We start from the raw sequence: 15,773 nt of genomic DNA, 5'->3' as shown, positions 1-15,773 counted from the left end.
AATTGCACATTGGCAAAAGGAAAACGTGTGTGATATTGGGAATGAGAGAACAGTTTACTCTCAGAAGTATGCTGTAGTCAGTCATGCTGGTGAAGAAATGCAATGTGTTTGATGAACTCTGAGCTCCCTTTTGTGTGCTTCTTGTCCAGCTCAACTTTTCTACTATTGATATTGGAGACAAGAGCAGCTTGGGGTTGACCATTAGGAGCCTCACTGTTGTTCTTCAGTTGCTCAGTTGTATCTGACTCTCTGTGATAACCATGGACTGCAACACGCCAGGCTTCCCTGTCCACCATCTCCTGAGTTTGCTCAAACTTATGTCCATTGAGTTGGTGACTCTATCCCACCATCTCATTCTCTGTTGTCCCCTTCTCCTCCTGCCCTCAATCTTTCCCAGAAACAGCATCTTATCCAATGAGTCAGCTTTTTGTATTAGGTGGCCAGTGACATTCACTGTAGTCTCATACATACACCCAGACCACAACTTCCCCAAAGGAGATAGTTCCCACAGACCTGTTCACAGGAAATCTCTCTGTGGTTCCTCTTTGATGACCAGACACGCTTGGCCACGGTTATGTGATAGGGCTTGTAGTGTATGAGACAATGAAGGGAAGGGAAGGGCAAAAGTCTCCATGGACACACTTCTGTTGTCATTTACAATAGAAAGCTAAAAGTGCTGCATTTTTGGTAATGATCCGCTTAAAAACAGTAAAGTTCATAGGGCCTACTTGCTTATGCCTAATTATTACAACACATTACAAGAAAAAGTGAAGTCACTCAGTCATGTCTGACTCTTTGTGACCCCATGAACTGTAGTCTTCCAGGCTCCCCCTGTCCATGGGATTTTCCAGCCAAGAATACTGGAGTGGTTGCCATTTCCTTCTCCAGGGGAAATATTACAAGAAGGGGCAGACAATTCTGCATACAGTTAAAAGTATAGAAACCTTTAGTCTAAGGACAATTGTGAAAGATTTTCTCAGTGCATGGAGATGAGTCCAGTTTAGTTGGAACATTGGAGCAATGGCTTATTATAATGAATCACTCCTAGAAATTTTGGGGAATATTGAATGTTTCTAGGGCTTTCCTGGTGGCTCAGACAATGAAGAATCTGTCTGCAATGCAGAATACCCGGGTTTGAATCCTGGGTTGGGATGATCCCCTGGAGAAGGGCATAGCAATCCAATCCAGTATTCTTGTCTGAAGAATTTAAAGGACACAGGAGTCTGGTAGGCTATAGTCCATGGGGTTGCAAAGAGTCAGACATGACTAAGTGACTAGTACACACACACAGGAGTCTTACACTTATTCAGAATTCTTAATAATACTCTTTTCTAAACTGTGGGTCTCAGAAATATAGAAGTGGGAAAGAAGACTGACAGAATATGTAGACTAGAAAAACAGCTTTCCTTCTCAGTCGAAATTAAGACTCCAGGTCTGTAACTTTAAGCTAAGGACACTGATGTATCCACTAGTCATCCAAGAACAGTAGACTTTCTCTGAAATCTACCTGACCTACTGTCCCTGGATATTAGAGGAAACTCAGCTGTGATTAAAGAGATTTGGTGTGGAACATCAGCTTCCCTTGGAGAAGGAAACGGCAACCCACTCCGGTATTCTTGCCTGGAGAATCCCATGGACGGAGGAGCCTGGTGGGTTACAGTCCCTGGGGTCACAAAGAGTTGGACACGACTGAGCGACTTCACTATCAGCTTCCCTGATGGGAGCATTAAAAAACATAAGCAAAACCTCTGTGTATATCCAGGGCAAAGGGCACAGTGAGAACACATGTGGAATTTTTGGAGTACTGCACTTATCTCCCAGCAGCAGAAATAAAGATATGGTTGAGCATCGACTTGGAAGAAAAAGTAAGTACAATGAACAAACTGAACTGTCACATTAAGCTAAAGTACATAGAAAAAGAATGTGTATACGCATAAAGCTGAGTCACTTTACCTTGCAGCAGAAATTAGCACAACACAGTAAATCAACTAGACTTAAGCTAAAAATACAAAAAAAAAAAAAAAAAAAAAAAAAAACCAGCTTCCTTAATCCACGTTTCTTTTCAAGCAAAACATCCAGAACAGAATATGGAGAACTAGAGACCAAACTCCTAGAAAGAATGAGGTTTAGTAATGAGGACGACTCCATCTCTAAGTGGTACTAAGAGCAACAATTCTTGAGGAAGAAAAGAAGCAATTCTTTACACACTAGGTTTATTTATATTGCATTTGAGATGTGAAATAAGAAAGCTGCCAACATAATTAAGGACTAGCATTTGGTTTTATTACCCTCTGAGGACAGCTTGGAGAACATACCTGATGTTTAAATACAGTCTTCACATTTTGCCCTACTCCATGAAGCACGTGGAGGGAGAATTCAGCGGGCAGATGTGATTTTGGGGAATTGCAAACACTTCCCTAGAGAGAAAGAAAAGTGGGTGAGAAATTAATTATAACAACATCTGGCCCATAAGTCTTAAGACTGGAGAGTCTCTATTTAGCAAACTGTTCTGCAAGTCCTTTAGTGAGGTGATGAATGAGCTTTTTTCTGTAAAGGGCCACAGAGTGTATATTTCAGTCTTGCCATCCATATCATCTCTGTTGCAACTACCTAATTGCATTTTTCAAACAAAATTAGCCATGGGCTATATGTAAATGAAAGGACATGGCTATTTTCCAAGAATCTTTTAAAAAGAGTACAAATAAACTTATTTACAAAGCAGTAGAGTCATGGATGTAGAAAACAAATTTATGGTTACCAGGGGATAAGGGAGGAAAGTGATAAATTGAGAGCTTGAAATTGACATATACTCACTATTATATATATATAAATAGATAACTAATAAGAATCTGCTGTATAGTACAGATAAGTCTATGTAATAGTCTGTAATGATCTAGATGGGAAAAGAATCTTAAAAACAGTGACTATATGTATATATGCACTTTATGGCATTCTTTGCTAGAAATTATTATGTTATTGCACATGGCATTTTGAAATCAATGTTTTCTCAATCTGGTGTAGAAATTGGTTGAAATAGAGTTTATTGGTGGTGTGTTTATCTTATTACAACATTAACAGGCACAAATATTGAGATTTTGATATTAGTAGATCTAGATGGGTATTTGGAATTTATTTGTAAAATCATCTCAGAGCATTCTCATATACTACCAAGTTTGGAAATCACTAGATGAGTTTGTACATAATTTGAATAACAAAGAAATACCCTCATCACCAAGGGAAACATTTTTGACCTTTCAGAGTCTTAGTCACAGGAAACAGGAATCTATTCATTGGTTGGGCTCCACTTAGGAAATGATCTGTTTTATGTCAAGGGAATTTTGAAAGTCATTTAGCATGCATAGAACATTGGGACAGAGAGAATGCACTTTTCAAAAAGAATACCAATCCATACTAGAAAGATAGAAAAGAAAAGAGAATTGCACTGATTAAAAGCTCAAATTTTTCTATCATTCTGGAATAACTTAATGAGTAATTTTATACTGCTTCAGCTGTACACACAGATCATAGCAACAGGCCACTGAGAGAAACGTCCATGTGCTATTACCACAGTGCTACAAATGACTAAGCAGCTGCTTGCCAATGCAGGAGATGCAGGCTCAGCCCCGGGTCAGGAAGATCCCCTGGCGAAGGAAATGGCAATCCACTCCAGTGTTCTGGCCTGGAAAATTTCTTGGACAGAGGAGCCTAGTGGGATACAGTCCATGATGTCACAAAGAGTCAGACACAGCTTAGTGACCAAGCATGCACACACGCAAAAAATGAAAGGTATACAGACAAAATGATACACTTTATTTTTATTACTGGAAAAAGTGCTTGTAGGGTAATTCACTCCGTCCACCGTGAATGATAATTATATCACTTTTTAAAGTAAAAATGAAATTTTACAGTCAAATTTATGTCATCTCATGTGTGTCATTTTCTGAAATTGAAAGATGTTTTATTGAAGTCTTCTTCATAGTCAGCAGTCATCTGACATGACAATAAAAGTATAGATTAAGGGTATATTATAAAAGAAAACATAAAAATATATGTTGTTGTTGTTCAATCACCTGGTCATGTCCGACTGTTTGCAACCCTATGGACTGCAGCATGCCAGGCCTCTCTGTCCCTAATACACGGTGTGTGTGCTCAATCATGTCTGACTCTTTGCAGCCCCTTGGACTATAGCCCAGTAGTCTTCTCTGTTCATGGAATTTTCCAGGCAAGAATACTGGAGTAGGTTACCATTTCCTCCTCCATGGGATCTTCCCAACACAGAGATCAAACAGGCATCCGTTACATCTCCTGCATTGGCAGGCAGATTTTTTACTACCATTGCCTCCCTCACCTGAGGTAAGTGATTCAAATTGAGGTCAAGGAAGGTGTAATCAGAATTTTGTGAATGAGTAAGTTATGACACAATGGTATTGGGGGTGGAAGAAGATGAAATTAATATCATATAACTCAGAGGTTCATGGCATCCAGTCCCATCACTTCATGGCAAATAGAAGGGGAAACAGTGGCTGACTTTATTTTTCTGGAAAATCACTGCAGATGGGGATTGCAGCCATGAAATTAAAAGACACTTCCTCCTTGGAAGGAAAGTTATGACCAACCTAGACAGCGTATTAAAAAGCAGAGACATTACTTTGTCAACAAAGATCCGTCTAGTCAAGGCTATGGTTTTTCTAGTGGTCATGTGTGGATGTGAGAGTTAGACTATAAAGAAAGCTGAGTGCAAAAGAATTGATGCTTTTGGACTGTGGTGTTGGAGAAGACTCTTGAGAGTCTCTTGGACTGCAAGGAGATCCAACCAGTCCATTCTAAAGGATATCATTCCTGGTGTTCATTGGTAGGACAGCAATGATGTTGAAGCTGAAACTCCAATACTTTGGCCACCTGATGTGAAGAGCTGACTCATTTGAAAAGACCCCGATGCTGTGCAAGATTGAGGGCAGGAGGAGATGGGGACGACAGAGGATGAGATGGATGGATGGCATCACTGACCCAATAGACATGGGTTTGGGTGGACTCTGGGAGTTGATGATGGACAGGGAGGTCTGGCATGCTGTGGTTCATGGAGTCGCAAAGAGCTGGACATGATTGAGCAACTGAACTAACTGAACTCAGAGGTTCACAACCTTTTTGGTAACGAGGACCAGTTTCATGGAAGATGATTCTTCCATGGGCTGGTGGGGAGAGATGATTTGGGGATGATTCAAGCACATTGCACTTATTGAGCACTTTATTTCTATTATTATGACATCAACTCCATCTTAGATCATCAGACATTAGATCCAGAGATTAGGGGCCCTGATATAACTGGTTTAAGGGTTAGGCTGATTTTGAGATCATAGCCTGCACATTTAAATATACAGTGTATTATTATTTACTTATAATTCCAGCTCTTAGGGCTACAACACTTTTAGGATATCATATCTTTGGGTCTGTTTGTTGTAACCATGAAAGTAGTGGGCTCCAATATTAAAATATCAGAACTTCAGAATGTAAAAGATGATATACTCCAGAAATTCCAACTTTAGGAAATAGGTGAGTGAAAGATACAAACATTAATTTTAAATAGGAGATTCTTTGAAATAAAGTAAATTATTTAGATAAATTTAATATATGCAAAGATATTCATATTACACATGGAATAGTCTCTAAAGCTCTTCTAACTTAAATGTATTTGAATTTTTATCATCATATCATGGAGGATTCTTAAATTATAAGTAAGGTACTTAAAATTAAAAATAGATTCTTGTTTTTGTGTATTATTTCTTAAAATATATTTGTTTCTTAATTTTATATTCAACATTTGATGTATACAAAGCATGTTATAACACATTAATAAAAAGATGAATAATGTAACATTATGTTTAAACTTTTCTATCTAAATAATAATTTTATCAATAACAATTTGTCATAATATAACTAACATCATAATGCTTACTATGTGCCTATCACTTTTGGGGACAGTTTATTTGTATTATTTAAATTTCACTCTATTAAATATGCACTATTATTTTGCAATAATTTGCAAATAAGGAAGGTTGTAACTTGTTCAAGGTGACAGAACTAGCAACAGGCAGAGTTAGGCAGAGATTTCTGTCCTCTAAATGTTAACATTTTTTATGATTTCAGTAGATAAAAAGATGGTGAGGATTCCATGCATATTCAATAATATGATACAATTCTATGTGAGGAATACATTTTATCTGATGAGGGAGCCTGATGAAATAGGCTTTCTGGATTTATAGATTTCTGGAAATATGTATCTTGGGACGGACTTCACAGTAATGTAGATGTAGAGAAACTTAGCTTTTGAGTTGTTGACATCATTTAAGTGCAAGGCAATTAGCTTTTGGATGAAGTAAATTTCACTTGTTTCACTGTGAGAAGCCAGTGTCTCTTGACTTTTATATAATTTTATATAATGCTCTTCAAAATAATGGTGCATTTTATTCTGAAATAAAATTAAAGTATTATATCAGAAACATATGTTCTCCCGAGGCTTTTTATCAATAAGCTACACATGATAATAAAAAAAATACATCATAATCCACAATAAAACTGTACTCTATATCCAAAAATTTCATATGAGACATTCAATATGCCTTAAATGTCTATTGTTTCTCAGTTAAGTTGTGTCCAACTCCTTGCAACTCTATGGGTTGCAGCACGCCAGCCTTCACTATCTTCCACTATCTCGTGGAGTTCGCACAAGCTCATGTCCATTGAGTTGCTGATGCTATCTAACCGGCTTATTCTCTGTCACCCTCTTCTCCTTTTTGCCTCCAATCTTTCCCTGCATCAGGGTCTTTTCCAATGAGTTGGCTCTTAGCATCAGGTGGCCAAAGTATTGGAGCTTCAATTTTAGCATCAGTCCTTCCAGTGAATATTCAGGATTGATTCCCTTTAGGACTGACTGGGTTGATCTCATTGCAGAGATCCTTGAATGTCTATTACACAGCTACAAGATTTTTCCTTCTTGGTTAATTAAGATGTCTGAACACCCTAGGTGGTATGTGTACAGATAGAGTTATAACTGCATAGTCTTCTTTATCTAAAGAAGAAACTATTAAATTAAGGGTCAGAATTAATAATATTTCATATTCCAACCACCTTAATATCAGACAACAATATCTTAATTGAAAATACCTTTTTAAAACATGAAACTAAAGTTCTGTAATCCAACCCCTGATAGCATTAATAGAAGACACATGAAATAATATCTCTTGAGAATCTAGAAAATTTATAGCTGATGTTATAAAGTGTCTCTCTGAATTACAGGCACTAAAACAATTCCTTCACTTATAGAAAAATAGGTTTAATTTGCATGACTACCACTCAAGTATCATTATTTTCCTTTAATTAAAACTACCCTGTATAGTATATCTATATAAATAAACATATCAGAATACATTACTTAAACCTCTTTTAACAGCCACAGATAAAAGCCCTTTTGTAAATGGTTTATAGTTTACAGAAGATTAAAAAGCATTACTTTGGGAAAAAAAAAAAAAGGAGAACTATTCCAAACACTATAATTTGAGAAATATGCAAGGAAAATAGGTGGTTTGTCATGATAGTCATTCAAGCTTGATTTAGTAGTAATTTGCTTCTAGTTAATTTAACATTATTCTTCTTTTTAGAAACATTGCATATTTTACCATATCTTTCATAAAATTGTACATGATTCTTTTTGTATTTGTGAATGCATAATTTAGACAAAGCAATGGCACCCCACTCCAGTACTCTTGCCTGGAAAATCCCATGGACGGAGGAGTCTCGTAGGCTGCAGTCCATGGGGTCGCTGAGGGTCGGACATGACTGAGAGACTTCACTTTCACTTTTCACTTTCAGGCATTGGAGAAGGAAATGGCAACCCACTCCAGTGTTCTTGCCTGGAGAATCCCAGGGACGGGGGAGCCTGGTGGGCTGCCGTCTATGGGGTCGCACAGAGTCGGACAGGACTGAAGTGACTCAGCAGCAGCAGCATGAAAATATGTGGGAAAATCTGGACTCTGTACATGACACATATTTAATCTAAAAGCAGATTTAAATTCTGCTATAGTTTTTAAGTTGTCTTTCAGTAGTTCTTTACATTTTCATTACCTTTTCCAGCTATACACATTTCCTTTTTATTCAGCTTTTAAATTTCCTTATGACTTGCTTCCTTTTTGCATCTCAAATATAAATTTACTCTTTCCCAATATCTATTTCCATTGCTACAGCCCATGATTTTAGACCAATGAGTTTTTATGGCTCCATTGGTCATCTCAAACACTAATAAATTAATGCTCAAAATTCTCCAAGCCAGGCTTCAGCAATACATGAACCGTGAACTTCCAGATGTTAAAGCTGGTTTTAGAAAAGGCAGAGGAACCAGAGATCAAACTGCCAACATCCGCTAGATCATCGAAAAAGCAAGAAGTTCCAGAAAAACATCTATTTCTGCTTTATTGACTATGCCAAAGCCTTTGACTGTGTGGATCACAATAAACTGTGGACAATTCTGAAAGAGATGGGAATACCAGACCACCTGACCTGCTTCTTGAGAAACCTATATGCAGGTCAGGAAACAACAGTTAGAACTGGACATGGAACAACAGACTGGTTCCAAATAGGAAAAGGAGTACATCAAGGCTGTATATTGTCACCCTGCTTATTTAACTTCTATGCAGAGTACATCATGAGAAACGCTGGACTGGAAGAAACACAAGCTGGAATCAAGATTGCTGGGAGAAATATCAATCACCTCAGATATGCAGATGACACCACCCTTATGGCAGAAAGTGAAGAGGAACTAAAGAGCCTCTTGATGAAGGTGAAAGAGGAGAGTGAAAAGGTTGGCTTAAAACTAAACATTCAGAAAACGAAGATCATGGCATCTGGTCCCATCACGTCATGGGAAATAGATGGGGAAACAGTGGAAACAGTGTCAGACTTTATTTTTGGGGCTCCAAAATCACTGCAGCCATGAAATTAAAAGACGCTTACTCCTTGGAAGGAAAGTTATGACCAACCTAGATAGCATATTGAAAAACAGGACATTACTTTGCCAACAAAGGTCTGTCTAGTCAAGGCTATGGTTTTTCCAGTGGTCATGTATGGATGTGAGAGTTGGACTTGAAGAAAGCTGAGCGCTGAAGAATTGATGCTTTTGAACTGTGGTGTTGGAGAAGACTCTTGAGAGTCCCTTGGACTGCAAGGAGATCCACCCAGTTCATTCTAAAGGAGATCAGTCCTGGGTGTTCTTTGGAAGGACTGATGCTAAAGCTGAAACTCCAATACTTTGGCCACCTCATGCGAAGAGTTGACTCATTGGAAAAGACTCTGATGCTGGGAGCGATTGGGGGAGGAGGAGAAGGGGATGACAGTGGATGAGATGGCTGGATGGCATCACCGACTCTGTGGACATGAGTTTGAGTGAACTCTGGGAGTTGGTGATGGACAGGGAGGCCTGGTGTGCTGCAATTATTGGGGTTGCAAAGAGTAGGACACAACTAAATGACTGAACTGACTGACTGACTGAGGTCCTCAGAAAATGCTTGAATTATCTTTGGTTTCCAGGTTTTTCCTCATAATTTCCATATTTGTTGTTTCGTTACCTACTCCCATAATTTCAGATTGGATAATTTCCAGCAGATTGTTTAAGTAAGAGTTTCATTCACCTGCTCTTCTGTTTGTGCTATATCCACATCAAACTCTCAGATCTGTATTTGAAAGGCAAATTGAATTATGAAACTCTTAAGAAATTTATTCCTCATTTGTTTTGATTTTCATTGTTGTTTAGGCACTAAATCATGTGTGACTTATCGCAACCCCATGAACTGCAGCACACCAGGCTTCCCTGTCCTTCTCTGTCTTCTAGAGTTTGCTCAAACTCATGTCCATTGAGTCGGCAAGTCTATGAATCTGAGACCACTTTATCCTCTTCCTTGAACATCTGTTTCTGATATTTCAAAAAATCATTAACATAATAGGGACTGTCCAATACTTCAGCAGAGGGTTGTCTTTGTCTGGACTCGGAGACTCAGTACAAATAACCTGTCCGGCCTGCCTGAACAATGAAGGTCTGATCCAATATGCAGGCAAAACTATGGAGCAAAGAATGACCAGTGTCAAGCATCCAAGAACATCTCTGTCTAATCATTGCTGACCACAATGTACATGTGAATATTGTGTAAATCTGTGTGTGTGTGTGTATATATATATATATATATATATATATATATATATATATGACAAATTGAGAGCCAGTTTTCTCATGTTGGATTGGGAAGTGATAAACAAAAAAAAAAATGCTAGGATAACCACACAGTAAATAATTACATAAGGGTACATAAGGATACATAAGGGTAAACTATTGTTTAACATAATATAGACACACATGGATACAAATAGAAGTATTTGTAACTAGGTACATATACATAGATTGACATTCAAACATGTGTCTTTGCTCTATTGGCTGACAAGACTTACAAGCAACAATTTCACAGAAGCAACAAGCTTATTTTGTTTCCAAATCTTAACTTCTAATACTATTTTCCCATAAAATGTACCAAGAATCCTTAACTATCCTTCCATCTCCCTCTCTTTCCCTCTCTCTCTCTGTCACACACACACACACACACACACACACACACACACACACACACGACAATATGACAAAGGGAGACAATGGAAAGTATCTCTAATGGTCCTGCTGGAACAATTTGAGTAACAAATGAAGATGCATAGGATTTTAACTTTAGGTATAAAATATCTGGGTGCATCCAGATATAAATATATGATTAGCTATACAAATGAGATAGGGGAGAATGAACAAATTTCAAGTGCAGGGGGATGGTAAAACTGGCCAAAAAGTTCCTTCTAGTTTTTCTAGGACATCTTGGGGGAAAATCTGAATGAACTTTTTGACCAACCCAATACTTTGCAGACAAAGTGAAGACTTTAAAATTCCACCCAGCTCTTTATCTGTGGACTGGTTAATGTCTTCTTTTGTGAAGTGTAGGAAAGAGGAAAGAGAATAACTTTGCAGTCCAGAAATCTGGCAAAAAGCTATCACACTACCAGAGACAGTTGATCAGAGTTAAAGTCAACAGTGATGATAGTTTGCACTCTTGACATGATGTAATGAGAATGACATTTTATCTTTCTCAAAACCCCATAACACTATCTGATCATGAAAAAAACATCAGATGAATCTCACTACTGGGATAGTACACAAAATACCCGACAAGTGCACCACAAAACCGTCAAGGTCACAAAAAATTCTGGGAGATTGTTATAACCAAGAGAATGCTGAGATATGACAACTGAATGTAATGTGATATCCTTCATGGACTGTTAGACCAGAAGAAAAAAAAATAGACATTTAGAAAAAAACAGAACATGTGAATTAAGTATAAATTTTACTTAAAAATAATGTATCAATATTGGTTCAATGTAAGAAATACACCATAATAACATAAGATTTAATAAGGCATGTGGCATAGAGGAACTCTTGGTATTATCTATGCAAGTTTTCTGCAAATTTAGAACTACTTTTTAAAAAGTTTATTTAAAAACTTCTTTTGTAGGCTGGAAATTTCCTTCACTCAAAGAAGAAATATATTTCATATTTTTGTAGTAAGTCCACTGTCTAAAATAAGTGAGTTTTTTCCTTGGGTAAGTTACTGATGAATATCTTGGTAGGATATAACAATATTCTGCCTGTTAAAACAAATAATCCACAAATTTTTGATATCTCAAAGTAAAAACAATCTTTAGGAATATAAAAGAACTTTCAACTTTTTATTTTGCCTTTGTTGGACCTTATTTGAAGTAGTGAAATATTCAATTTGTCCTATTACCACTTTCTAGTCTTAATGATAATGCTCATTCATTTGTTGTTTTTCAGTTGCTTAGACATGTCCAACTCTTTGCCACCCCATGAATTGCAGCAGGCTAGGCTTCCCTGTCCTTCACCATCTACTGGAGCTTGCTCAAACTCATGTCCATTGAGTCAGTGATGCCATCCAACCATCTCACCCTCTGTCTTCCCTTCTCCTCCTGCCTTCAATCTTTCCCAGCATCAGGGTCTTTTCAAATGAGTCATTTCTTTGCATCAGGTGACCAAAGTATTTGAGCTTCAGCTTCAGCATCAGTCTATCCAATGAACTGAATCAATTCAGGCTTGATTTCCTTTAGGATTGATTGGTTTGATATCCTTGCTGTCCAGGGGACTCTCAAGAGTCTTCTCCAACACCACGGTTCAAAAGCATTAATTCTTCAGCACTCAAACTTCTTCACGGTCCAACTCTCACATCCATATATGACTACTGGAAAAACCATAGCTTTGACTAGACGGAACTTTGCTGGAAAAGTAACATCACTGCTTTTTAATATGCTGTCTAACTTTTCTTCAAAGGAGCACACATCTTTTAATTTCATGGCTGCTGTCATCATCTGCAGTAATTTTGGAGTCCAAGAAAATAAAGCTTCTCACTGTTTCCCCATCTATTTGCCATTAAGAGATGGACCGGATGCCATGATATTTGTGTTTTGAATGCTGAGCTTTAAGCCAACTTTTTCACTGTCCTCTTTCACTTTCATCAAGAGGCTCTTCAGTTCTTCTTCACTTTCTGTCATAAGGGAGGTGTCATCTGCATATCTCAGATTATTGGTATTTCTCCCAGAAATCTTGATTCCAGCTTGTGCTTCTTCCAGCCCAGCATTTTTCATGGTGTACTCTGCATATAAGCTAAATAAGCAGGGTGACAATATACAGCCTTGATGCAGTCCTTTCCAAATTTGGAGCTAGTCTGTTGTTCCATGTCGGGTTCTAACTGCTGCTTCTTTACCTGCATACAGATTTTTCAGGAGGCAGGTAAGGTGGTCTGGTATTCCCATCTCTTTAAGAATTTTCCACAGTTTATCCCAGGCAAGAATACTGGAGTGGGCAGCCATTCCCTTCTCAAGAGGATCTACCCAACCCAAGGATTGAAGCCAAGTCTCTCACATTGCAGGCAGATTCTTTACAGTCTGAGCCACCATAAAAGTCCATGCTGTTTCATTTATCTATATATCCTATTGCTTACTTTGAATATTTACATTAGAATTGTCAAGTATGAATATTGTATGATCATTTATAATTTGTGAAAATATTTAAAACCACACCATAGTCTTTTAAGGTCTGATTTATTATGTTTGAGTGTACTATACAAAGCATACAAAAAACAGAGGCTAAATGATGAAATAGATGGAGAAACAATGGAAACAGTGACAGACTTGCTATTTTGGGCTCCAAAATCACTGCAGATGGTGACTGCAGCCATGAAATTTAAGACACTTGCTCCTTGGAAAAAAACCCGTGACAAACCTAGACATCATATTGAAAGGCAGAGATGTCACTTTGCCGACAAAGGTCCATCTAGTCAAAGCTATGTTATTTCCAGTAGTCTTGTATGGATGTGAGAATTGGACCATAAAGAAAGTTGAACCCCAAAGAATTAATGCTTTTGAACTGTGGTGTTGGAGAAGACTCTTTAGAGTCCCTTGGACCGCAAGGAGATCAAACTAGCCAATCCTGAATGAAATTAGTCCTGAATATTCGTTGGAAGGACTAATGCTCTGAATATTCATTGGAAGGACTGATGCTCTGAATATTCATTGAAAGAACTGATTTTGAAGCTGAGGCTCCAACATTTTGGCCACCTGATTTGAAGAACTGACTCATTGGAAAAGACCCTGCAGGTGGGAAAGATTGAAGGCAGGAGAAGGGGATGACCTAGGATGAGATGATTGAATGGTATCACCAATGGACTTAAGTTTGAGCAAACTCTGGGAGTTGGTGATAGACAGGGAAGCCTGGCATGCTGCCAAGCATGGGGTTTCAAAGAGTTGGACATGACTAAACCACTGAATTGAAGTAATGAAAATTAGTATTTTACAACTCTGTTATCACAAGTTGTAGGAATACAGTGTTCTTATTTAATGCCCATAATACCCATTCCAACAGTAAATGGATACTGCTTATATTTTTTAAGGAAGAAAAAGTTACTCTACTAAAAGATAGCATATCATTTACCAAGGACAACTGAAACTTGAATTTAGATGGAACTTTAAGTTCTTTGGTGGAGAAGGAAATGGCAGCCCACTCCAGTATTCTTGCCTGGAGAATCCCAGGGATGGAGGAGCCTGGTGGGCTGCCGTCTATGGGGTCGCACAGAGTTGGACACGACTGAAGTGACATAGGAGCAGCAGTAGGGTCTTTGGAGGACTGATGCTGAAGCTGAAACTCCAGTGTTTTGGCCACCTCATGCAAAGAGTTGACTTATTGGAAAAGACTCTGATGCTGGGAGGGATTGGGGGCAGGAGGAGAAGGGGACAACAGAGGATGAGATGGCTGGATGGCATCACTGACTCGATGGATGTGAGTTTGAGTGAACTCTGGGAGATGGTGATGGACAGGGAGGCCTGGCGTACTTCGATTTATGGGGTCGCAAGGAATCGGACATGACTGAGTGACTGAACTTAACTGAACTGAGGTTGATAAATCTATAGCATGTTTCATTAAAAAGTAACTTTTGTGTGTTCTATTACTAAGTGTGTCTTGCTGGACTATATTATATCTTCTATTAAATGACAAGCACAGGTTTCAAAATAATCTCTAAGGCATAATGAGAAAAGTAACATGAAAGTAAAATTAAATAGCCTGCTAATTTAATATTGCTTTTATAAATGGATTTATAGTCCCTTCTTTTAATTAAAATATCAGGCTATGTTCATCTAGGGCTAATCTCAAGTTTTCTTCTTAAAATGTTAAGCAAAGTACAAAATATGCTTATCCTCCACTGCAGTTTTCATGCATCTATACTTATGAACTCATGCCATAAAATGAATCCAAAATTTTATTCCTGCTATCTTAATATGACATATTACTGTTTATTTATAAGCTCAGGGTAAATAAAAAGTTTTCATAAAAAAGCTTAATATAGTTTTAGTATATGGATAAAGCATGCTTTGAAATGTTGGAAAATGTATGAAAATACAAATTTTGTGGCATTTCAGTCTTCCCAGTATTTCCTCAAGCAAGGTCCACATAGACAACATTCAATTACAAGACATTTTTGCAAGTTTGTAGCAAGTGTTTGAATAGTCTAAAAGGTATATATGTCAGTATTGGGCAATAGATTTGAAAAAGTTCATGTCTTCTAAAATGTACTTCTTTGAGTTTTTAAAGACAATACAGGGTATTCTAGCTAAATATTCACAATGAAGGATTTTCAATATCACATAACTTTCAAATAAGATTACAGTAATTAAATGCTGAAATTTTCAGCTACAAAATTTCATTTAGAATAAAAATTAACTAATTATTAGTTATCTAACATAAGGAAAATAGTGGCTAGACATTGAGAGTACATGGTGGTGGTGGTTTAGTGATTAAGCCATGCCCGAATCTTTGCAACTCCATGAACTGTAGCTCACCAGGCTCTATGTTCATGGGATTTCCTAGGCTCATGAATATTGGAGTGGGTTTCCAAGTCCTTCTCTTGAAATTACATAGGGGAAATTAATGATGTATACAGGATAGGCTACCAACAGTTCTCGATATTTTGATTGTTCATGCGATAGGTAAAAATGAACCCTCAAAATGTATGTGCATTTTATATTTGCATGGTGTTGTTCAGTTGCCAAGTTGTGCCCAACTCTTTGCAAACCCGTGGATTGCAGCATAACAGGCTTCCCTGCCTCTCACCATCTTCTGGAGTTTCTCCAAG

The sequence above is a fragment of the Bubalus bubalis genome, chromosome 19 (genome assembly GCF_019923935.1).
Source record: "Bubalus bubalis isolate 160015118507 breed Murrah chromosome 19, NDDB_SH_1, whole genome shotgun sequence".
NCBI lineage: Eukaryota > Metazoa > Chordata > Mammalia > Artiodactyla > Bovidae > Bubalus > Bubalus bubalis.
Note: the sequence above shows the minus strand (reverse complement) of the source record.